The sequence below is a fragment of the Ranitomeya variabilis genome, chromosome 4 (assembly GCF_051348905.1).
Source record: "Ranitomeya variabilis isolate aRanVar5 chromosome 4, aRanVar5.hap1, whole genome shotgun sequence".
NCBI lineage: Eukaryota > Metazoa > Chordata > Amphibia > Anura > Dendrobatidae > Ranitomeya > Ranitomeya variabilis.
Genome location: NC_135235.1, coordinates 431,174,746 through 431,200,390, shown reverse-complemented (window position 1 = coordinate 431,200,390; position 25,645 = coordinate 431,174,746).

The following is a 25,645-nucleotide window of genomic DNA, read 5'->3' as shown; positions in this document are numbered from 1 at the left end:
GGTTGGGCCTACTAACGGTGTCTGCCGCTCCTTGATTTTCTCCTCCACTGAATAAAGCTGAGCCTCAATTTTCATCCTGTTTCGAATATTAAACTGCATTTGGCCTACTTGTTTAGTTGGGCCTACTAACGGTGTCTGCAGCTCCTTGCTTTTCTCCTCCACTGAACAAAGCTGAGCCTCAATTTTCATCCTGTTTCGGATATTAAACTGCATTTGGCCTACTTGTTTGGTTGGACCTACTAACGGTGTCTGCCGCTGCTTGTGTTCTCCTCTACAGAACAAAGCTGAGCCTCAATTTTCATCCTGTTTCGAATATTAAACTGCATTTGGCCTACTTGTTTGGTTGGGCCTACTAACCGTATTTGCTGGTGCTTGTTGTTCTCCTCCACTGAACAAAGCTGAGCCTCAATTTTCATCCTGTTTCGGATATTAAACTGCAATTGGCCTACTTGTTTTGTTGGGCCTACTAACGTTGTCTGCCACTGCTTGTTGTTCTCCTCCACTGAACAAAGCTGATCCTCAATTTTCATCCTGTTTCGAATATTAAACTGCATTTGGCCTACTTGTTTGGTTGAGCCTACTAATGGTGTCTGCCGCTGCTTGTTGTTCTCCTCCACTGAACAAAGCTGAGCCTCAATTTTCATCCTGTTTAGAATATTAAACTGCATTTGGCCTACTTGTTTGGTTGGGCCTACTAATGGTGTCTGCCGCTGCTTGTTGTTCTCCTCCACTAAACAAAGCTGAGCCTCAATTTTCATCCTGTTTCGAATATTAAACTGCATTTGGCCTACTTGGTTGATTGGGCCTACTAACGGTGTTTGCCGCTGCTTGTTGTTGTCCTCCACTGAACAAAGCTGAGCCTCAATTTTCATCCTGTTTTGGACATTAAACTGCATTTGGCCTACTTGTTTGGTTGGGCCTACTAACAGTGTCTGCTGCTCCTTGCTTTTCTACTCCACTGAACAAAGCTGAGCCTCAATTTTCATCCTGTTTTGAATATTAAACTGTATTTGGCCTACTTGTTTGGTTGGGCCTACTAACGGTGTCTGCCGCTCCTTGCTTCTCTCCTCCACTGAACAAAGCTGAGCCTCAATTTTCATCCTGTTTCGGATATTAAACTGCATTTGGCCTACTTGTTTGATTGGGCCTTCTAACGGTGTCTGCCGCTGCTTGTTGTTCTCCTCCACTGAACAAAGCTGAGCCTCAATTTTCAGCCTGTTTCGAGTATTAAACTGCATTTGGCCTACTTGGTTGGTTGGGCCTACTAACGATGTCTGCCGCTGCTCGATGTTCTCCTCCACTGAACAAAGCTGATCCTCAATTTTCATCCTGTTTCGAATATTAAACTGCATTTGGCCTACTTGTTTGGTTGGGCCTACTAACGATGTCTTCCGCTGCTTGTTGTTCTCCTCCACTGAACAAAGCTGAGCCTCAATTTTCATCCTGTTTAGAATATTAAACTGCATTTTGCCTACTTGTTTGGTTGGGCCTACTAGTGGTGTCTGCAGCTGCTTGTTCTTCTCCACTGAACAAAGCTGAGCCTCAATTTTCATCCTGTTTCAGATATTAAACTGCATTTGTCCTAATTGTTTGGTTGGGCCTACTAACGGTGTCTGCCGCTCCTTGATTTTCTCCTCCACTGAATAAAGCTGAGCCTCAATTTTCATCCTGTTTCGAATATTAAACTGCATTTGTCCTAATTGTTTGGTTAGGCCTACTAACGGTGTCTGCCGCTCCTTGATTTTCTCCTCCACTGAATAAAGCTGAGCCTCAATTTTCATCCTGTTTCGAATATTAAACTGCATTTGGCCTACTTGTTTAGTTGGGCCTACTAACGGTGTCTGCCGCTCCTTGATTTTCTCCTCCACTGAATAAAGCTGAGCCTCAATTTTCATCCTGTTTCGAATATTAAACTGCATTTGTCCTAATTGTTTGGTTGGGCCTACTAACGGTGTCTGCCGCTCCTTGATTTTCTCCTCCACTGAATAAAGCTGAGCCTCAATTTTCATCCTGTTTCGAATATTAAACTGCATTTGGCCTACTTGTTTAGTTGGGCCTACTAACGGTGTCTGCAGCTCCTTGCTTTTCTCCTCCACTGAACAAAGCTGAGCCTCAATTTTCATCCTGTTTCGAATATTAAACTGCATTTGGCCTACTTGTTTGGTTGGGCCTACTAACCGTATTTGCTGGTGCTTGTTGTTCTCCACTGAACAAAGCTGAGCCTCAATTTTCATCCTGTTTCGGATATTAAACTGCAATTGGCCTACTTGTTTTGTTGGGCCTACTAATGTTGTCTGCCACTGCTTGTTGTTCTCCTCCACTGAACAAAGCTGATCCTCAATTTTCATCCTGTTTCGAATATTAAACTGCATTTGGCCTACTTGTTTGGTTGAGCCTACTAATGGTGTCTGCCGCTGCTTGTTGTTCTCCTCCACTGAACAAAGCTGAGCCTCAATTTTCATCCTGTTTAGAATATTAAACTGCATTTGGCCTACTTGTTTGGTTGGGCCTACTAATGGTGTCTGCCGCTGCTTGTTGTTCTCCTCCACTAAACAAAGCTGAGCCTCAATTTTCATCCTGTTTCGAATATTAAACTGCATTTGGCCTACTTGGTTGATTGGGCCTACTAACGGTGTTTGCCGCTGCTTGTTGTTGTCCTCCACTGAACAAAGCTGAGCCTCAATTTTCATCCTGTTTCGGACATTAAACTGCATTTGGCCTACTTGTTTGGTTGGGCCTACTAACAGTGTCTGCTGCTCCTTGCTTTTCTCCTCCACTGAACAAAGCTGAGCCTCAATTTTCATCCTGTTTTGAATATTAAACTGTATTTGGCCTACTTGTTTGGTTGGGCCTACTAACGGTGTCTGCCGCTCCTTGCTTCTCTCCTCCACTGAACAAAGCTGAGCCTCAATTTTCATCCTGTTTCGGATATTAAACTGCATTTGGCCTACTTGTTTGATTGGGCCTTCTAACGGTGTCTGCCGCTGCTTGTTGTTCTCCTCCACTGAACAAAGCTGAGCCTCAATTTTCAGCCTGTTTCGAGTATTAAACTGCATTTGGCCTACTTGGTTGGTTGGGCCTACTAACGATGTCTGCCGCTGCTCGATGTTCTCCTCCACTGAACAAAGCTGAGCCTCAATTTTCATCCTGTTTCGGATATTAAACTGCATTTGGCCTACTTGTTTGGTTGAGCCTACTAACGGTGTCTGCCACTGCTTGTTGTTCTCCTCCACTGAACAATGCTGAGCCTCAATTTTCATCCTGTTTAGAATATTAAACTGCATTTGGCCTACTTGTTTTGTTGGGCCTACTAACGTTGTCTGCCACTGCTTGTTGTTCTCCTCCACTGAACAAAGCTGATCCTCAATTTTCATCCTGTTTCGAATATTAAACTGCATTTGGCCTACTTGTTTGGTTGAGCCTACTAACGGTGTCTGCCGCTGCTTGTTGTTCTCCTCCACTGAACAGAGCTGAGCCTCAATTTTCATCCTGTTTAGAATATTAAACTGCATTTGGCCTACTTGTTTGGTTGGGCCTACTAATGGTGTCTGCCGCTGCTTGTTGTTCTCCTCCACTAAACAAAGCTGAGCCTCAATTTTCATCCTGTTTCGAATATTAAACTGCATTTGGCCTACTTGGTTGATTGGGCCTACTAACGTTGTCTGCCGCTGCTTGTTGTTCTCCTCCACTGAACAAAGCTGAGCCTCAATTTTCATCCTGTTTCGGACATTAAACTGCATTTGGCCTACTTGTTTGGTTGGGCCTACTAACGGTGTCTGCTGCTCCTTTCTTTTCTCCTCCACTGAACAAAGCTGAGCCTCAATTTTCATCCTGTTTTGAATATTAAACTGCATTTGGCCTACTTGTTTGGTTGGGCCTACTAACGGTGTCTGCCGCTCCTTGCTTCTCTCCTCCACTGAACAAAGCTGAGCCTCAATTTTCATCCTGTTTCGGATATTAAACTGCATTTGGCCTACTTGTTTGATTGAGCCTACTAACGGTGTCTGCCGCTGCTTGTTGTTCTCCTCCACTGAACAAAGCTGAGCCTCAATTTTCATCCTGTTTCGGATATTAAACTGCATTTGGCCTACTTGTTTGGTTGGACCTACTAACGGTGTCTGCCGCTGCTTGTTGTTCTCCTCTACTGAACAAAGCTGAGCCTCAATTTTCATCCTGTTTCGAATATTAAACTGCATTTGGCCTACTTGTTTGGTTTGCCCTACTAACGTTATCTGCTAGTGCTTGTTGTTCTCCTCCACTGAACAAAGCTGAGCCTCAATTTTCATCCTGTTTCGGATATTAAACTGCATTTGGCCTACTTGTTTGGTTGGACCTACTAACGGTGTCTGCCGCTGCTTGTTGTTCTCCTCTACTGAACAAAGCTGAGCCTCAATTTTCATCCTGTTTCGAATATTAAACTGCATTTGGCCTACTTGTTTGGTTTGCCCTACTAACGTTATCTGCTGGTGCTTGTTGTTCTCCTCCACTGAACAAAGCTGAGCCTCAATTTTCATCCTGTTTCGGATATTAAACTGCATTTGGCCTACTTGTTTGGTTGGGCCTACTAACGGTGTCTGCCGCTCCTTGCGTTTCTCCTCCACTGAACAAAGCTGATCCTCAATTTTCATCCTGTTTCGAATATTAAACTGGATTTGGCCTACTTGTTTGGTTGAGCCTACTAAGAGTGTCTGCCGCTGCTTGTTGTTCTCCTCCACTGAACAAAGCTGAGCCTCAATTTTCATCCTGTTTAGAATATTAAACTGCATTTGGCCTACTTGTTTTGTTGGGCCTACTAACGTTGTCTGCCACTGCTTGTTGTTCTCCTCCACTGAACAAAGCTGATCCTCAATTTTCATCCTGTTTCGAATATTAAACTGCATTTGGCCTACTTGTTTGGTTGGGCCTACTAACGATGTCTTCCGCTGCTTGTTGTTCTCCTCCACTGAACAAAGCTGAGCCTCAATTTTCATCCTGTTTCGAATATTAAACTGCATTTTGCCTACTTGTTTGGTTGGGCCTACTAACGGTGTCTGCCGCTGCTTGTTGTTCTCCTCCACTGAACAAAGCTGAGCCTCAATTTTCATCCTGTTTCAGATATTAAACTGCATTTGTCCTACTTGTTTGGTTGGGCCTACTAACGGTGTCTGCCGCTCCTTGATTTTCTCCTCCACTGAATAAAGCTGAGCCTCAATTTTCATCCTGTTTCGAATATTAAACTGCATTTGGCCTACTTGTTTAGTTGGGCCTACTAACGGTGTCTGCAGCTCCTTGCTTTTCTCCTCCACTGAACAAAGCTGAGCCTCAATTTTCATCCTGTTTCGGATATTAAACTGCATTTGGCCTACTTGTTTGGTTGGACCTACTAACGGTGTCTTCCGCTGCTTGTGTTCTCCTCTACTGAACAAAGCTGAGCCTCAATTTTCATCCTGTTTCGAATATTAAACTGCATTTGGCCTACTTGTTTGGTTGGGCCTACTAACGGTATTTGCTGGTGCTTGTTGTTCTCCTCCACTGAACAAAGCTGAGCCTCAATTTTCATCCTGTTTCAGATATTAAACTGCAATTGGCCTACTTGTTTTGTTGGGCCTACTAACGTTGTCTGCCACTGCTTGTTGTTCTCCTCCACTGAACAAAGCTGATCCTCAATTTTCATCCTGTTTCGAATATTAAACTGCATTTGGCCTACTTGTTTGGTTGAGCCTACTAATGGTGTCTGCCGCTGCTTGTTGTTCTCCTCCACTGAACAAAGCTGAGCCTCAATTTTCATCCTGTTTAGAATATTAAACTGCATTTGGCCTACTTGTTTGGTTGGGCCTACTAATGGTGTCTGCCGCTGCTTGTTGTTCTCCTCCACTAAACAAAGCTGAGCCTCAATTTTCATCCTGTTTCGAATATTAAACTGCATTTGGCCTACTTGGTTGATTGGGCCTACTAACGGTGTTTGCCGCTGCTTGTTGTTCTACTCCACTGAACAAAGCTGAGCCTCAATTTTCATCCTGTTTCGGACATTAAACTGCATTTGGCCTACTTGTTTGGTTGGGCCTACTAACGGTGTCTGCTGCTCCTTGCTTTTCTCCTCCACTGAACAAAGCTGAGCCTCAATTTTCATCCTGTTTTGAATATTAAACTGTATTTGGCCTACTTGTTTGGTTGGGCCTACTAACGGTGTCTGCCGCTCCTTGCTTCTCTCCTCCACTGAAAAAAGCTGAGCCTCAATTTTCATCCTGTTTCGGATATTAAACTGCATTTGGCCTGCTTGTTTGATTGGGCCTTCTAACGGTGTCTGCCGCTGCTTGTTGTTCTCCTCCACTGAACAAAGCTGAGCCTCAATTTTCAGCCTGTTTCGAGTATTAAACTGCATTTGGCCTACTTGGTTGGTTGGGCCTACTAACGATGTCTGCCGCTGCTTGATGTTCTCCTCCACTGAACAAAGCTGTGCCTCAATTTTCATCCTGTTTCGGATATTAAACTGCATTTGGCCTACTTGTTTGGTTGGGCCTACTAACGGTGTCTGCCGCTCCTTGCTTTTCTCCTCCACTGAACAAAGCTGATCCTCAATTTTCATCCTGTTTCGAATATTAAACTGCATTTGGCCTACTTGTTTGGTTGAGCCTACTAACGGTGTCTGCCACTGCTTGTTGTTCTCCTCCACTGAACAAAGCTGAGCCTCAATTTTCATCCTGTTTAGAATATTAAACTGCATTTGGCCTACTTGTTTGGTTGGGCCTACTAACGGTGTCTGCCGCTGCTTGTTGTTCTCCTCCACTGAAAAAAGCTGAGCCTCAATTTTCATCCTGTTTCGGACATTAAACTGCATTTGGCCTACTTGTTTGGTTGGGCCTACTAACGGTGTCTGCTGCTCCTTGCTTTTCTCCTCCACTGAACAAAGCTGAGCCTCAATTTTCATCCTGTTTTGAATATTAAACTGCATTTGGCCTACTTGTTTGGTTGGGCATACTAACGGTGTCTGCCGCTCCTTGCTTCTCTCCTCCACTGACCAAAGCTGAGCCTCAATTTTCAGCCTGTTTCGAGTATTAAACTGCATTTGGCCTACTTGGTTGGTTGGGCCTACTAACGATGTCTGCCACTGCTTGTTGTTCTCCTTCACTGAACAAAGCTGAGCCTCAATTTTCATCCTGTTTCGGATATTAATCTGCATTTGGCCTACTTGTTTGATTGGGCCTACTAACGGTGTCTGCCGCTCCTTGCTTTTCTCCTCCACTGAACAAAGCTGAGCTTCAATTTTCATCCTGTTTCGAATATTAAACTGCATTTGGCCTACTTGTTTGGTTGAGCCTACTAACGGTGTCTGCCGCTGCTTGTTGTTCTCCTCCACTGAACAAAGCTGAGCCTCAATTTTCATCCTGTTTAGAATATTAAACTGCATTTGGCCTACTTGTTTGGTTGGGCCTACTAATGGTGTCTGCCGCTGCTTGTTGTTCTCCTCCACTAAACAAAGCTGAGCCTCAATTTTCATCCTGTTTCGAATATTAAACTGCATTTGGCCTACTTGGTTGATTGGGCCTACTAACGGTGTCTGCCGCTGCTTGTTGTTCTCCTCCACTGAACAAAGCTGAGCCTCAATTTTCATCCTGTTTCAGACATTAAACTGCATTTGGCCTACTTGTTTGGTTGGGCCTATTAACGGTGTCTGCTGCTCCTTGCTTTTCTCCTCCACTGAACAAAGCTGAGCCTCAATTTTTATCCTGTTTTGAATATTAAACTGCATTTGGCCTACTTGTTTGGTTGGGCCTGCTAACGGTGTCTGCCGCTCCTTGCTTCTCTCCTCCACTGAACAAAGCTGAGCCTCAATTTTCATCCTGTTTCGGATATTAAACTGCATTTGGCCTACTTGTTTGATTGAGCCTACTAACGGTGTCTGCCGCTGCTTGTTGTTCTCCTCCACTGAACAAAGCTGAGCCTCAATTTTCAGCCTGTTTCGAGTATTAAACTGCATTTGGCCTACTTGGTTGGTTGGGCCTACTAACGATGTCTGCCGCTGCTTGTTGTTCTCCTCCACTGAACAAAGCTGAGCCTCAATTTTCATCCTGTTTTGGACACTAAACTGCATTTGGCCTACTTGTTTGGTTGGGCCTACTAACGGTGTCTGCCGCTCCTTGCTTCTCTCCTCCACTGAACAAAGCTGAGCCTCAATTTTCATCCTGTTTCGGATATTAAACTGCATTTGGCCTACTTGTTTGGTTGGGCCTACTAACGGTGTTTGCCGCTCCTTGATTTTCTCCTCCACTGAACAAAGCTGAGCCTCAATTTTCATCCTGTTTCGAATATTAAACTGCATTTGGCCTACTTGTTTGGTTGAGCCTACTAACAGTGTCTGCCGCTGCTTGTTGTTCTCCTCCACTGAACAAAGCTGAGCCTCAATTTTCATCCTGTTTAGAATATTAAACTGCATTTGGCCTACTTGTTTTGTTGGGCCTACTAACGTTGTCTGCCACTGCTTGTTGTTCTCCTCCACTGAACAAAGCTGAGCCTCAATTTTCATCCTGTTTAGAATATTAAACTTAATTTGGCCTACTTGTTTGGTTGGGCCTACTAACAGTGTCTGCCACTGCTTGTTGTTCTCCTCCACTGAACAAAGCTGAGCCTCAATTTTCATCCTGTTTCGAATATTAAACTGCATTTGCCCTACTTGTTTGGTTGGGCCTACTAACGATGTCTTCCGCTGCTTGTTGTTCTCCCCCACTGAACAAAGCTGAGCCTCAATTTTCATCCTGTTTCGGATATTAAACTGCATTTGGCCTACTTGTTTGGTTGGGCCTACTAACGTTGTGTGCCGCTCCTTGATTTTCTCCTCCACTGAACAAAGCTGAGCCTCAATTTTCATCCTGTTTCGAATATTAAACTGCATTTGGCCTACTTGTTTGGTTGGGCCTACTAACGGTGTCTGCAGCTCCTTGCTTTTCTCCTCCACTGAACAAAGCTGAGCCTCAATTTTCATCCTGTTTCAGATATTAAACTGCATTTGGCCTACTTGTTTGGTTAGGCCTACTAACGGTGTCTGCCGCTGCTTGTTGTTCTCCTCTACTGAACAAAGCTGAGCCTCAATTTTCATCCTGTTTCGAATATTAAACTGCATTTGGCCTACTTGTTTGGTTGGGCCTACTAACGGTGTCTGCCGCTCCTTGCGTTTCTCCTCCACTGAACAAAGCTGATCCTCAATTTCCATCCTGTTTCGAATATTAAACTGGATTTGGCCTACTTGTTTGGTTGAGCCTACTAACAGTGTCTGCCGCTGCTTGTTGTTCTCATCCACTGAACAAAGCTGAGCCTCAATTTTCATCCTGTTTCGAATATTAAACTGCATTTGGCCTACTTGTTTTGTTGGGCCTACTAATGTTGTCTGCCACTGCTTGTTGTTCTCCTCCACTGAACAAAGCTGATCCTCAATTTTCATCCTGTTTCGAATATTAAACTGCATTTGGCCTACTTGTTTGGTTGGGCCTACTAACGATGTCTTCCGCTGCTTGTTGTTCTCCTCCACTGAACAAAGCTGAGCCTCAATTTTCATCCTGTTTCGAATATTAAACTGCATTTTGCCTACTTGTTTGGTTGGGCCTACTAGTGGTGTCTGCAGCTGCTTGTTGTTCTCCACTGAACAAAGCTGAGCCTCAATTTTCATCCTGTTTCAGATATTAAACTGCATTTGTCCTAATTGTTTGGTTGGGCCTACTAGTGGTGTCTGCAGCTGCTTGTTGTTCTCCACTGAACAAAGCTGAGCCTCAATTTTCATCCTGTTTCAGATATTAAACTGCATTTGTCCTAATTGTTTGGTTGGGCCTACTAACGGTGTCTGCCGCTCCTTGATTTTCTCCTCCACTGAATAAAGCTGAGCCTCAATTTTCATCCTGTTTCGAATATTAAACTGCATTTGGCCTACTTGTTTAGTTGGGCCTACTAACGGTGTCTGCAGCTCCTTGCTTTTCTCCTCCACTGAACAAAGCTGAGCCTCAATTTTCATCCTGTTTCGGATATTAAACTGCATTTGGCCTACTTGTTTGGTTGGACCTACTAACGGTGTCTGCCGCTGCTTGTGTTCTCCTCTACAGAACAAAGCTGAGCCTCAATTTTCATCCTGTTTCGAATATTAAACTGCATTTGGCCTACTTGTTTGGTTGGGCCTACTAACCGTATTTGCTGGTGCTTGTTGTTCTCCTCCACTGAACAAAGCTGAGCCTCAATTTTCATCCTGTTTCGGATATTAAACTGCAATTGGCCTACTTGTTTTGTTGGGCCTACTAACGTTGTCTGCCACTGCTTGTTGTTCTCCTCCACTGAACAAAGCTGATCCTCAATTTTCATCCTGTTTCGAATATTAAACTGCATTTGGCCTACTTGTTTGGTTGAGCCTACTAATGGTGTCTGTAGCTGCTTGTTGTTCTCCTCCACTGAACAAAGCTGAGCCTCAATTTTCATCCTGTTTAGAATATTAAACTGCATTTGGCCTACTTGTTTGGTTGGGCCTACTAATGGTGTCTGCCGCTGCTTGTTGTTCTCCTCCACTAAACAAAGCTGAGCCTCAATTTTCATCCTGTTTCGAATATTAAACTGCATTTGGCCTACTTGGTTGATTGGGCCTACTAACGGTGTTTGCCGCTGCTTGTTGTTGTCCTCCACTGAACAAAGCTGAGCCTCAATTTTCATCCTGTTTCGGACATTAAACTGCATTTGGCCTACTTGTTTGGTTGGGCCTACTAACAGTGTCTGCTGCTCCTTGCTTTTCTCCTCCACTGAACAAAGCTGAGCCTCAATTTTCATCCTGTTTTGAATATTAAACTGTATTTGGCCTACTTGTTTGGTTGGGCCTACTAACGGTGTCTGCCGCTCCTTGCTTCTCTCCTCCACTGAACAAAGCTGAGCCTCAATTTTCATCCTGTTTCGGATATTAAACTGCATTTGGCCTACTTGTTTGATTGGGCCTTCTAACGGTGTCTGCCGCTGCTTGTTGTTCTCCTCCACTGAACAAAGCTGAGCCTCAATTTTCAGCCTGTTTCGAGTATTAAACTGCATTTGGCCTACTTGGTTGGTTGGGCCTACTAACGATGTCTGCCGCTGCTCGATGTTCTCCTCCACTGAACAAAGCTGATCCTCAATTTTCATCCTGTTTCGAATATTAAACTGCATTTGGCCTACTTGTTTGGTTGGGCCTACTAACGATGTCTTCCGCTGCTTGTTGTTCTCCTCCACTGAACAAAGCTGAGCCTCAATTTTCATCCTGTTTCGAATATTAAACTGCATTTTGCCTACTTGTTTGGTTGGGCCTACTAGTGGTGTCTGCAGCTGCTTGTTCTTCTCCACTGAACAAAGCTGAGCCTCAATTTTCATCCTGTTTCAGATATTAAACTGCATTTGTCCTAATTGTTTGGTTGGGCCTACTAACGGTGTCTGCCGCTCCTTGATTTTCTCCTCCACTGAATAAAGCTGAGCCTCAATTTTCATCCTGTTTCGAATATTAAACTGCATTTGTCCTAATTGTTTGGTTGGGCCTACTAACGGTGTCTGCCGCTCCTTGATTTTCTCCTCCACTGAATAAAGCTGAGCCTCAATTTTCATCCTGTTTCGAATATTAAACTGCATTTGGCCTACTTGTTTAGTTGGGCCTACTAACGGTGTCTGCAGCTCCTTGCTTTTCTCCTCCACTGAACAAAGCTGAGCCTCAATTTTCATCCTGTTTCGGAAATTAAACTGCATTTGGCCTACTTGTTTGGTTGGACCTACTAACGGTGTCTGCCGCTGCTTGTGTTCTCCTCTACAGAACAAAGCTGAGCCTCAATTTTCATCCTGTTTCGAATATTAAACTGCATTTGGCCTACTTGTTTGGTTGGGCCTACTAACCGTATTTGCTGGTGCTTGTTGTTCTCCTCCACTGAACAAAGCTGAGCCTCAATTTTCATCCTGTTTCGGATATTAAACTGCAATTGGCCTACTTGTTTTGTTGGGCCTACTAACGTTGTCTGCCACTGCTTGTTGTTCTCCTCCACTGAACAAAGCTGATCCTCAATTTTCATCCTGTTTCGAATATTAAACTGCATTTGGCCTACTTGTTTGGTTGAGCCTACTAATGGTGTCTGCCGCTGCTTGTTGTTCTCCTCCACTGAACAAAGCTGAGCCTCAATTTTCATCCTGTTTAGAATATTAAACTGCATTTGGCCTACTTGTTTGGTTGGGCCTACTAATGGTGTCTGCCGCTGCTTGTTGTTCTCATCCACTAAACAAAGCTGAGCCTCAATTTTCATCCTGTTTCGAATATTAAACTGCATTTGGCCTACTTGGTTGATTGGGCCTACTAACGGTGTTTGCCGCTGCTTGTTGTTGTCCTCCACTGAACAAAACTGAGCCTCAATTTTCATCCTGTTTCGGACATTAAACTGCATTTGGCCTACTTGTTTGGTTGGGCCTACTAACAGTGTCTGCTGCTCCTTGCTTTTCTCCTCCACTGAACAAAGCTGAGCCTCAATTTTCATCCTGTTTTGAATATTAAACTGTATTTGGCCTACTTGTTTGGTTGGGCCTACTAACGGTGTCTGCCGCTCCTTGCTTCTCTCCTCCACTGAACAAAGCTGAGCCTCAATTTTCATCCTGTTTCGGATATTAAACTGCATTTGGCCTACTTGTTTGATTGGGCCTTCTAACGGTGTCTGCCGCTGCTTGTTGTTCTCCTCCACTGAACAAAGCTGAGCCTCAATTTTCAGCCTGTTTCGAGTATTAAACTGCATTTGGCCTACTTGGTTGGTTGGGCCTACTAACGATGTCTGCCGCTGCTCGATGTTCTCCTCCACTGAACAAAGCTGATCCTCAATTTTCATCCTGTTTCGAATATTAAACTGCATTTGGCCTACTTGTTTGGTTGGGCCTACTAACGATGTCTTCCGCTGCTTGTTGTTCTCCTCCACTGAACAAAGCTGAGCCTCAATTTTCATCCTGTTTCGAATATTAAACTGCATTTTGCCTACTTGTTTGGTTGGGCCTACTAGTGGTGTCTGCAGCTGCTTGTTCTTCTCCACTGAACAAAGCTGAGCCTCAATTTTCATCCTGTTTCAGATATTAAACTGCATTTGTCCTAATTGTTTGGTTGGGCCTACTAACGGTGTCTGCCGCTCCTTGATTTTCTCCTCCACTGAATAAAGCTGAGCCTCAATTTTCATCCTGTTTCGAATATTAAACTGCATTTGTCCTAATTGTTTGGTTGGGCCTACTAACGGTGTCTGCCGCTCCTTGATTTTCTCCTCCACTGAATAAAGCTGAGCCTCAATTTTCATCCTGTTTCGAATATTAAACTGCATTTGGCCTACTTGTTTAGTTGGGCCTACTAACGGTGTCTGCAGCTCCTTGCTTTTCTCCTCCACTGAACAAAGCTGAGCCTCAATTTTCATCCTGTTTCGGAAATTAAACTGCATTTGGCCTACTTGTTTGGTTGGACCTACTAACGGTGTCTGCCGCTGCTTGTGTTCTCCTCTACAGAACAAAGCTGAGCCTCAATTTTCATCCTGTTTCGAATATTAAACTGCATTTGGCCTACTTGTTTGGTTGGGCCTACTAACCGTATTTGCTGGTGCTTGTTGTTCTCCTCCACTGAACAAAGCTGAGCCTCAATTTTCATCCTGTTTCGGATATTAAACTGCAATTGGCCTACTTGTTTTGTTGGGCCTACTAACGTTGTCTGCCACTGCTTGTTGTTCTCCTCCACTGAACAAAGCTGATCCTCAATTTTCATCCTGTTTCGAATATTAAACTGCATTTGGCCTACTTGTTTGGTTGAGCCTACTAATGGTGTCTGCCGCTGCTTGTTGTTCTCCTCCACTGAACAAAGCTGAGCCTCAATTTTCATCCTGTTTAGAATATTAAACTGCATTTGGCCTACTTGTTTGGTTGGGCCTACTAATGGTGTCTGCCGCTGCTTGTTGTTCTCCTCCACTAAACAAAGCTGAGCCTCAATTTTCATCCTGTTTCGAATATTAAACTGCATTTGGCCTACTTGGTTGATTGGGCCTACTAACGGTGTTTGCCGCTGCTTGTTGTTGTCCTCCACTGAACAAAACTGAGCCTCAATTTTCATCCTGTTTCGGACATTAAACTGCATTTGGCCTACTTGTTTGGTTGGGCCTACTAACAGTGTCTGCTGCTCCTTGCTTTTCTCCTCCACTGAACAAAGCTGAGCCTCAATTTTCATCCTGTTTTGAATATTAAACTGTATTTGGCCTACTTGTTTGGTTGGGCCTACTAACGGTGTCTGCCGCTCCTTGCTTCTCTCCTCCACTGAACAAAGCTGAGCCTCAATTTTCATCCTGTTTCGGATATTAAACTGCATTTGGCCTACTTGTTTGATTGGGCCTTCTAACGGTGTCTGCCGCTGCTTGTTGTTCTCCTCCACTGAACAAAGCTGAGCCTCAATTTTCAGCCTGTTTCGAGTATTAAACTGCATTTGGCCTACTTGGTTGGTTGGGCCTACTAACGATGTCTGCCGCTGCTCGATGTTCTCCTCCACTGAACAAAGCTGATCCTCAATTTTCATCCTGTTTCGAATATTAAACTGCATTTGGCCTACTTGTTTGGTTGGGCCTACTAACGATGTCTTCCGCTGCTTGTTGTTCTCCTCCACTGAACAAAGCTGAGCCTCAATTTTCATCCTGTTTCGAATATTAAACTGCATTTTGCCTACTTGTTTGGTTGGGCCTACTAGTGGTGTCTGCAGCTGCTTGTTCTTCTCCACTGAACAAAGCTGAGCCTCAATTTTCATCCTGTTTCAGATATTAAACTGCATTTGTCCTAATTGTTTGGTTGGGCCTACTAACGGTGTCTGCCGCTCCTTGATTTTCTCCTCCACTGAATAAAGCTGAGCCTCAATTTTCATCCTGTTTCGAATATTAAACTGCATTTGTCCTAATTGTTTGGTTGGGCCTACTAATGGTGTCTGCCGCTCCTTGATTTTCTCCTCCACTGAATAAAGCTGAGCCTCAATTTTCATCCTGTTTCGAATATTAAACTGCATTTGGCCTACTTGTTTAGTTGGGCCTACTAACGGTGTCTGCCGCTCCTTGATTTTCTCCTCCACTGAATAAAGCTGAGCCTCAATTTTCATCCTGTTTCGAATATTAAACTGCATTTGTCCTAATTGTTTGGTTGGGCCTACTAACGGTGTCTGCCGCTCCTTGATTTTCTCCTCCACTGAATAAAGCTGAGCCTCAATTTTCATCCTGTTTCGAATATTAAACTGCATTTGGCCTACTTGTTTAGTTGGGCCTACTAACGGTGTCTGCAGCTCCTTGCTTTTCTCCTCCACTGAACAAAGCTGAGCCTCAATTTTCATCCTGTTTCGAATATTAAACTGCATTTGGCCTACTTGTTTGGTTGGGCCTACTAACCGTATTTGCTGGTGCTTGTTGTTCTCCTCCACTGAACAAAGCTGAGCCTCAATTTTCATCCTGTTTCGGATATTAAACTGCAATTGGCCTACTTGTTTTGTTGGGCCTACTAATGTTGTCTGCCACTGCTTGTTGTTCTCCTCCACTGAACAAAGCTGATCCTCAATTTTCATCCTGTTTCGAATATTAAACTGCATTTGGCCTACTTGTTTGGTTGAGCCTACTAATGGTGTCTGCCGCTGCTTGTTGTTCTCCTCCACTGAACAAAGCTGAGCCTCAATTTTCATCCTGTTTAGAATATTAAACTGCATTTGGCCTACTTGTTTGGTTGGGCCTACTAATGGTGTCTGCCGCTGCTTGTTGTTCTCCTCCACTAAACAAAGCTGAGCCTCAATTTTCATCCTGTTTCGAATATTAAACTGCATTTGGCCTACTTGGTTGATTGGGCCTACTAACGGTGTTTGCCGCTGCTTGTTGTTGTCCTCCACTGAACAAAGCTGAGCCTCAATTTTCATCCTGTTTCGGACATTAAACTGCATTTGGCCTACTTGTTTGGTTGGGCCTACTAACAGTGTCTGCTGCTCCTTGCTTTTCTCCTCCACTGAACAAAGCTGAGCCTCAATTTTCATCCTGTTTTGAATATTAAACTGTATTTGGCCTACTTGTTTGGTTGGGCCTACTAACGGTGTCTGCCGCTCCTTGCTTCTCTCCTCCACTGAACAAAGCTGAGCCTCAATTTTCATCCTGTTTCGGATATTAAACTGCATTTGGCCTACTTGTTTGATTGGGCCTTCTAACGGTGTCTGCCGCTGCTTGTTGTTCTCCTCCACTGAACAAAGCTGAGCCTCAATTTTCAGCCTGTTTCGAGTATTAAACTGCATTTGGCCTACTTGGTTGGTTGGGCCTACTAACGATGTCTGCCGCTGCTCGATGTTCTCCTCCACTGAACAAAGCTGAGCCTCAATTTTCATCCTGTTTCGGATATTAAACTGCATTTGGCCTACTTGTTTGGTTGAGCCTACTAACGGTGTCTGCCACTGCTTGTTGTTCTCCTCCACTGAACAATGCTGAGCCTCAATTTTCATCCTGTTTAGAATATTAAACTGCATTTGGCCTACTTGTTTTGTTGGGCCTACTAACGTTGTCTGCCACTGCTTGTTGTTCTCCTCCACTGAACAAAGCTGATCCTCAATTTTCATCCTGTTTCGAATATTAAACTGCATTTGGCCTACTTGTTTGGTTGAGCCTACTAACGGTGTCTGCCGCTGCTTGTTGTTCTCCTCCACTGAACAGAGCTGAGCCTCAATTTTCATCCTGTTTAGAATATTAAACTGCATTTGGCCTACTTGTTTGGTTGGGCCTACTAATGGTGTCTGCCGCTGCTTGTTGTTCTCCTCCACTAAACAAAGCTGAGCCTCAATTTTCATCCTGTTTCGAATATTAAACTGCATTTGGCCTACTTGGTTGATTGGGCCTACTAACGTTGTCTGCCGCTGCTTGTTGTTCTCCTCCACTGAACAAAGCTGAGCCTCAATTTTCATCCTGTTTCGGACATTAAACTGCATTTGGCCTACTTGTTTGGTTGGGCCTACTAACGGTGTCTGCTGCTCCTTTCTTTTCTCCTCCACTGAACAAAGCTGAGCCTCAATTTTCATCCTGTTTTGAATATTAAACTGCATTTGGCCTACTTGTTTGGTTGGGCCTACTAACGGTGTCTGCCGCTCCTTGCTTCTCTCCTCCACTGAACAAAGCTGAGCCTCAATTTTCATCCTGTTTCGGATATTAAACTGCATTTGGCCTACTTGTTTGATTGAGCCTACTAACGGTGTCTGCCGCTGCTTGTTGTTCTCCTCCACTGAACAAAGCTGAGCCTCAATTTTCATCCTGTTTCGGATATTAAACTGCATTTGGCCTACTTGTTTGGTTGGACCTACTAACGGTGTCTGCCGCTGCTTGTTGTTCTCCTCTACTGAACAAAGCTGAGCCTCAATTTTCATCCTGTTTCGAATATTAAACTGCATTTGGCCTACTTGTTTGGTTTGCCCTACTAACGTTATCTGCTGGTGCTTGTTGTTCTCCTCCACTGAACAAAGCTGAGCCTCAATTTTCATCCTGTTTCGGATATTAAACTGCATTTGGCCTACTTGTTTGGTTGGACCTACTAACGGTGTCTGCCGCTGCTTGTTGTTCTCCTCTACTGAACAAAGCTGAGCCTCAATTTTCATCCTGTTTCGAATATTAAACTGCATTTGGCCTACTTGTTTGGTTTGCCCTACTAACGTTATCTGCTGGTGCTTGTTGTTCTCCTCCACTGAACAAAGCTGAGCCTCAATTTTCATCCTGTTTCGGATATTAAACTGCATTTGGCCTACTTGTTTGGTTGGGCCTACTAACGGTGTCTGCCACTCCTTGCGTTTCTCCTCCACTGAACAAAGCTGATCCTCAATTTTCATCCTGTTTCGAATATTAAACTGGATTTGGCCTACTTGTTTGGTTGAGCCTACTAAGAGTGTCTGCCGCTGCTTGTTGTTCTCCTCCACTGAACAAAGCTGAGCCTCAATTTTCATCCTGTTTAGAATATTAAACTGCATTTGGCCTACTTGTTTTGTTGGGCCTACTAACGTTGTCTGCCACTGCTTGTTGTTCTCCTCCACTGAACAAAGCTGATCCTCAATTTTCATCCTGTTTCGAATATTAAACTGCATTTGGCCTACTTGTTTGGTTGGGCCTACTAACGATGTCTTCCGCTGCTTGTTGTTCTCCTCCACTGAACAAAGCTGAGCCTCAATTTTCATCCTGTTTCGAATATTAAACTGCATTTTGCCTACTTGTTTGGTTGGGCCTACTAACGGTGTCTGCCGCTGCTTGTTGTTCTCCTCCACTGAACAAAGCTGAGCCTCAATTTTCATCCTGTTTCAGATATTAAACTGCATTTGTCCTACTTGTTTGGTTGGGCCTACTAACGGTGTCTGCCGCTCCTTGATTTTCTCCTCCACTGAATAAAGCTGAGCCTCAATTTTCATCCTGTTTCGAATATTAAACTGCATTTGGCCTACTTGTTTAGTTGGGCCTACTAACGGTGTCTGCAGCTCCTTGCTTTTCTCCTCCACTGAACAAAGCTGAGCCTCAATTTTCATCCTGTTTCGGATATTAAACTGCATTTGGCCTACTTGTTTGGTTGGACCTACTAACGGTGTCTTCCGCTGCTTGTGTTCTCCTCTACTGAACAAAGCTGAGCCTCAATTTTCATCCTGTTTCGAATATTAAACTGCATTTGGCCTACTTGTTTGGTTGGGCCTACTAACGGTATTTGCTGGTGCTTGTTGTTCTCCTCCACTGAACAAAGCTGAGCCTCAATTTTCATCCTGTTTCGGATATTAAACTGCAATTGGCCTACTTGTTTTGTTGGGCCTACTAACGTTGTCTGCCACTGCTTGTTGTTCTCCTCCACTGAACAAATCTGATCCTCAACTTTCATCCTGTTTCGAATATTAAACTGCATTTGGCCTACTTGTTTGGTTGAGCCTACTAATGGTGTCTGCCGCTGCTTGTTGTTCTCCTCCACTGAACAAAGCTGAGCCTCAATTTTCATCCTGTTTAGAATATTAAACTGCATTTGGCCTACTTGTTTGGTTGGGCCTACTAATGGTGTCTGCCGCTGCTTGTTGTTCTCCTCCACTAAACAAAGCTGAGCCTCAATTTTCATCCTGTTTCGAATATTAAACTGCATTTGGCCTACTTGGTTGATTGGGCCTACTAACGGTGTTTGCCGCTGCTTGTTGTTCTACTCCACTGAACAAAGCTGAGCCTCAATTTTCATCCTGTTTCGGACATTAAACTGCATTTGGCCTACTTGTTTGGTTGGGCCTACTAACGGTGTCTGCTGCTCCTTGCTTTTCTCCTCCACTGAACAAAGCTGAGCCTCAATTTTCATCCTGTTTTGAATATTAAACTGTATTTGGCCTACTTGTTTGGTTGGGCCTACTAACGGTGTCTGCCGCTCCTTGCTTCTCTCCTCCACTGAAAAAAGCTGAGCCTCAATTTTCATCCTGTTTCGGATATTAAACTGCATTTGGCCTGCTTGTTTGATTGGGCCTTCTAACGGTGTCTGCCGCTGCTTGTTGTTCTCCTCCTCTGAACAAAGCTGAGCCTCAATTTTCAGCCTGTTTCGAGTATTAAACTGCATTTGGCCTACTTGGTTGGTTGGGCCTACTAACGATGTCTGCCGCTGCTTGATGTTCTCCTCCACTGAACAAAGCTGTGCCTCAATTTTCATCCTGTTTCGGATATTAAACTGCATTTGGCCTACTTGTTTGGTTGGGCCTACTAACGGTGTCTGCCGCTCCTTGCTTTTCTCCTCCACTGAACAAAGCTGATCCTCAATTTTCATCCTGTTTCGAATATTAAACTGCATTTGGCCTACTTGTTTGGTTGAGCCTACTAACGGTGTCTGCCACTGCTTGTTGTTCTCCTCCACTGAACAAAGCTGAGCCTCAATTTTCATCCTGTTTAGAATATTAAACTGCATTTGGCCTACTTGTTTGGTTGGGCCTACTAACGGTGTCTGCCGCTGCTTGTTGTTCTCCTCCACTAAACAAAGCTGAGCCTCAATTTTCATCCTGTTTCGAATATTAAACTGCATTTGGCCTACTTGGTTGATTGGGCCTACTAACGGTGTCTGCCGCTGCTTGTTGTTCTCCTCCACTGAAAAAAGCTGAGCCTCAAGTTTCATCCTGTTTCGGACATTAAACTGCATTTGGCCTACTTGTTTGGTTGGGCCTACTAACGGTGTCTGCTGCTCCTTGCTTTTCTCCTCCACTGAACAAAGCTGAGCCTCAATTTTCATCCTGTTTTGAATATTAAACTGCATTTGGCCTACTTGTTTGGTTGGGCATACTAACGGTGTCTGCCGCTCCTTGCTTCTCTCCTCCACTGACCAAAGCTGAGCCTCAATTTTCAGCCTGTTTCGAGTATTAAACTGCATTTGGCCTACTTGGTTGGTTGGGCCTACTAACGATGTCTGCCACTGCTTGTTGTTCTCCTCCACTGAACAAAGCTGAGCCTCAATTTTCATCCTGTTTCGGATATTAATCTGCATTTGGCCTACTTGTTTGATTGGGCCTACTAACGGTGTCTGCCGCTCCTTGCTTTTCTCCTCCACTGAACAAAGCTGAGCTTCAATTTTCATCCTGTTTCGAATATTAAACTGCATTTGGCCTACTTGTTTGGTTGAGCCTACTAACGGTGTCTGCCGCTGCTTGTTGTTCTCCTCCACTGAACAAAGCTGAGCCTCAATTTTCATCCTGTTTAGAATATTAAACTGCATTTGGCCTACTTGTTTGGTTGGGCCTACTAATGGTGTCTGCCGCTGCTTGTTGTTCTCCTCCACTAAACAAAGCTGAGCCTCAATTTTCATCCTGTTTCGAATATTAAACTGCATTTGGCCTACTTGGTTGATTGGGCCTACTAACGGTGTCTGCCGCTGCTTGTTGTTCTCCTCCACTGAACAAAGCTGAGCCTCAATTTTCATCCTGTTTCAGACATTAAACTGCATTTGGCCTACTTGTTTGGTTGGGCCTATTAACGGTGTCTGCTGCTCCTTGCTTTTCTCCTCCACTGAACAAAGCTGAGCCTCAATTTTTATCCTGTTTTGAATATTAAACTGCATTTGGCCTACTTGTTTGGTTGGGCCTGCTAACGGTGTCTGCCGCTCCTTGCTTCTCTCCTCCACTGAACAAAGCTGAGCCTCAATTTTCATCCTGTTTCGGATATTAAACTGCATTTGGCCTACTTGTTTGATTGAGCCTACTAACGGTGTCTGCCGCTGCTTGTTGTTCTCCTCCACTGAACAAAGCTGAGCCTCAATTTTCAGCCTGTTTCGAGTATTAAACTGCATTTGGCCTACTTGGTTGGTTGGGCCTACTAACGATGTCTGCCGCTGCTTGTTGTTCTCCTCCACTGAACAAAGCTGAGCCTCAATTTTCATCCTGTTTCGGATATTAATCTGCATTTGGCCTACTTGTTTGGTTGGGCCTACTAACGGTGTCTGCCGCTCCTTGCTTTTCTCCTCCACTGAACAAAGCTGAGCTTCAATTTTCATCCTGTTTCGAATATTAAACTGCATTTGGCCTACTTGATTGGATGGGTCTACTAACGTTGTCTGCCGCTGCTTGTTGTTCTCCTCCACTGAACAAGGCAGTGCCGCCTGTTTACTCCTGTTACCAATTTTGAACTGCATTTGGCCCACTTTATTACTTGGGCCTACTAACTGTGTCTGCCACTCATTACAGTTGTCCTCCACTGAACTAAGCCTGTTTAGTCCTGTTACCACATTTGAACTGCATTTAGCCTACTTTATTATTTGGGCCTACTAACTGTGTTTCCTTCTCATCCTGCCCATTGCCAGGCCACTGCTAGATGAGTCTGCTGGTACATTGACCCAGACCACTACATTCCCCTTGCACTCTACACAGCCAGAATCTGACCCTGCTGAAAGTTAGGTTCCCCTTCCCGCATACCATACCACCTTACACGGGGACAAAGAGGAAGGTGCAGATTAAAGTGCAGGTTCCTTCATCAGGTGGGGGCGCATACTCGTTGGCGACATCACTGGCACAGGGCCCCTCATAGTGCGCAAAAGTGTCTCTGCCGGTGGGAGACGCCCCCGCGTCAAACACAATGCCGTACTTTGAGGGGCCCTGTGCCAGTGCCAATGCGAACGAGTGGGCCCCCCTGCTTGCTCAGGATCACAGCACTTGCAAAGTTTAAATACTTACCTCTCCCTGCTCCACCGCCGTGACGTAGTCCGTGTTTCCTGGGCCCACAAAAAACTTGAACCAGCCCTACCCCCCCACAACTTTAGCCAAATGACCCCCAATTTTCAATGACTAACTATTATTATAAGGTAAATTAACATTGACAAGCATAAGTAACAAGAATTGATGTTTTTGGCATTAAAATGGGCACTGTAGGTGTTTTCCTGTCCTCCACTCACTGCCGACTTTGACTCCCCATTGACTTGCATTGGGTTTCGTGTTTCGGTCGGCCCCCGACTTTACGCAATAATCGTCCGATTTCACCTGACCCGACTTTTGAGAAAGTCGGGTTTCGCAAAACCCGACTCGATCCTAAAATGTAAAAGTCGCTCAACTCTATTCACCATCCGACCAACTACCTTTTCACGCTGCTCTGATGTCAAGAGTGCTGCTCTGCCGTGCCCTATGAATTCTGACAGGAATCTGTTGCGAGAAGATGTGGGTGTTTGTTGTGGCCCATTTTCAGCTCGCCCACGGCCTCAACCTCTGCATGCACCAGCGCCATCACGTCCACTTCCCCGTCCCTTGCCACGCGCCTTGCCATTTTAATAATAAGGTGAATGCAAGCCTCGACTCTAATCTAATGACACAATTTGTAGGCCACAGATAGATGAGGCGTGTCACAGAGATACCAGACTGTTCAATATGTGGCCGGTAGGGTTGAGCGAAACGGGTCGGACATTTTCAGAAGTCGCCGACTTTTGGCAAAGTCGGGTTTCATGAAACCCGACCCGACCCCTGTGTGGGGTCGGCCATGAGGTCGGCGATCTTCTGAATCTGGTATCGGAATTCCGATACCGAGTTCCGATATGTTTGCGATATCGGAAATCGGTATCGGAATCCACATTTAAGTGTAAAATAAAGAATTAAAATACAAAATATTGATATACTCACCTCTCCGGAGGCCCCTGGACATTGCCGCTGGTAACCGGCAGCCTTCTTTGCTTAAAATGAGCGCGTTTACGACCTTCCATGACGTCGCGGCTTCTGATTGGCTCATGTGACCGCCACGCGACCAATCACAAGCCGTGACGTAATTCTCAGGTCCTAAATTCCTAATTCTAGGACCTGAATGCGCTCATTCTTAAGAAGGAAGGCTGCCGGAAAGAAGCAGGGCGCGTCCGAGGGTGAGTATATACCTAATAGGAATATACTCACCCTCGGCTTCTTTCCGGCAGTCTTCCTTCCTAAGAATGAGCGCGTTCAGGGCCTTAGATGACGTCACGGCTTCTGATTGGTCGTGGCCGCCCATGTGACCGCCACGCGACCAATCACAAGCCGTGACGTAATTCTCAGGTCCTAAATTCCTAGAATTAGGAATTTAGGACCTGAGAATTACGTCACGGCTTGTGATTGGTCGCGTGGCGGTCACAAGGGCGGCAGCGTCCAATCACAAGCCGTGACGTCTTCTAAGGCCCTGAACGAGCTCATGTTAAGCAAAGAAGGCTGCCGGTTACCAGCGGTAAGGTCCAGGCTGCGTCGGAGAGGTGAGTATATCAATATTTTTTATTTTAATTCTTTATTTTACACATTAATATGGATCCCAGGGCCTGAAGGAGAGTTTCCTCTCCTTCAGACCCTGGGAACCATAGTATCCCATTGCACTGCATTGGGTTTCGTGTTTCGGCCGACCCCGACCCTGACTTTTTTATAGGATCGGCCGATTTCACTCGACCCGACTTTTGAGAAAGTCGGGTTTCGTGAAACCCGACCCGATCCTATAAAAATAAAAGTCGCTCAACCCTAGTGGCCGTTTTTTTTTTTTTCTTTACCCCAAAATAGTGTATAGACCTAGGGTAGCGGACAGCCAAAAAAGTTGAATTTAGGCCTGAAAATCAAATATTTGTAGAGCACAGATAGATCTGGCATCTGACAGAGATAGAACACTGTTAAATATGTTGCCTGGATTTTTCTGGGCCCACCAAAATTGTGTCAATAAGTAGGCTATGCCAATGTCACAAAAAAAATGTTAGAGCACTAAAATTGTAAAATATTTAGCACAATGATATGCGATGCGTGTGGCGTACAAAACACAGTGATAAATATAAGAACTGTAGCTAAATATTTTTTAGCCAGATAAAGATTTTTTGGTCAGCAAAATGGTGTCCAAAAATGTTGTAAGACTCTCCAAAAAATACTACAGTACAAAAAAAAAGGCCAGAGTTTTGTGCACACTCACATATGATGCCTAGGACAAATAAAGCAGTTTTAAATTGCTAGATTTTCACGCTGTTGTATTAAAATGATCTGGCTGCAGTCTGCAGTGTGACCAAGCAAATAAATATAGAAAAAAAAACGGGGCTCTGGATTGCTTTGTAATAAAATTAGCAGGATTCAGGTGCCAAAAAAAAGGAATCCTAGCCACAGATACCTGCAGCACATTCGCTCATCACTACTGGTAGCATGATGTAAAAATAATTCACTCGAGAATACATAATTGACCTAAAAAAAATTCATAAATGCGTTGGCGTAAGCCGGCGCTGCATTAGAGCCCATGGCTGTACCCCGCTTCTGGACATAGAAAGTGTCTTCATATAGAAAAAAGTTTTCATATAGGACCAAGCCAAGTAGGTCCTAGCATTGTTGTATCAAGTCAGCCAACATGTTAGATGAATTTAGAAGGAGAAAAGATGACCACACGCTCCCAGGTAAGCCATCGAACCTGGTGATTAACATTTCCCTATGTCCCTATGTCTCTGGTGAAGATGGCGATCAACCTCTATCACCAGAGACATGGCTGCCTCAAGGGAGTTTGGAGTCTGATTCAGAGCTAAGGCATCTTTCACCCTTACTGTGAGCCCCTCACAGAACTGACTACTGAGTGCGGGGTCATTTCACTTGGTGTCCGTGACCCACGTCTGGAACACAGAACAATATTCCTCCACCGGCCAGTGTACTTGCTGAAGGTGACGCAGTGTGGACTGAGAGTCAGACGGGACAGAAAATGCCAATGCTTGGGAGTCCCCCTGGAGGAGCAAGATTACTATCCCAACACGTTGTTCCTCTGTACCTGAGGAAACTGGGCGTACTCTGAAGTACAGTACACAGGCCTCCTAGAACACAGCAAACTTGCCACGCCCCCCCAGAGAACCTGTCAGGCAAAGTGATTTTGGGCTTCGCTAAGGTTTGCTGGGGAGATGGGAGTCCCACACCAGATGTATCAGGGTGCTATAAAACTACCATGTGTAAATTTGCCACCTCCAGACTGAGCTGCCGCAGTTGTCCTGTCAGAGTAGCGATTGGATAAGAAAAAATGGTTACAGTCAGAGCAAATGTCACGATACAGCTGTCAGGTGACCCGGGACCAGGGGTTTCATCCCTGTCCTTAACACAAGGTGGTGCCCTAGCTCGCCCTACTCCCCGGGATACTTCTGAAGGTGAAGATGTCGATGTCGGGGCCTCCACCCTTGTCTTATCTACTGAGTTAGCCATCTGTCTGTTCTGTTCCCC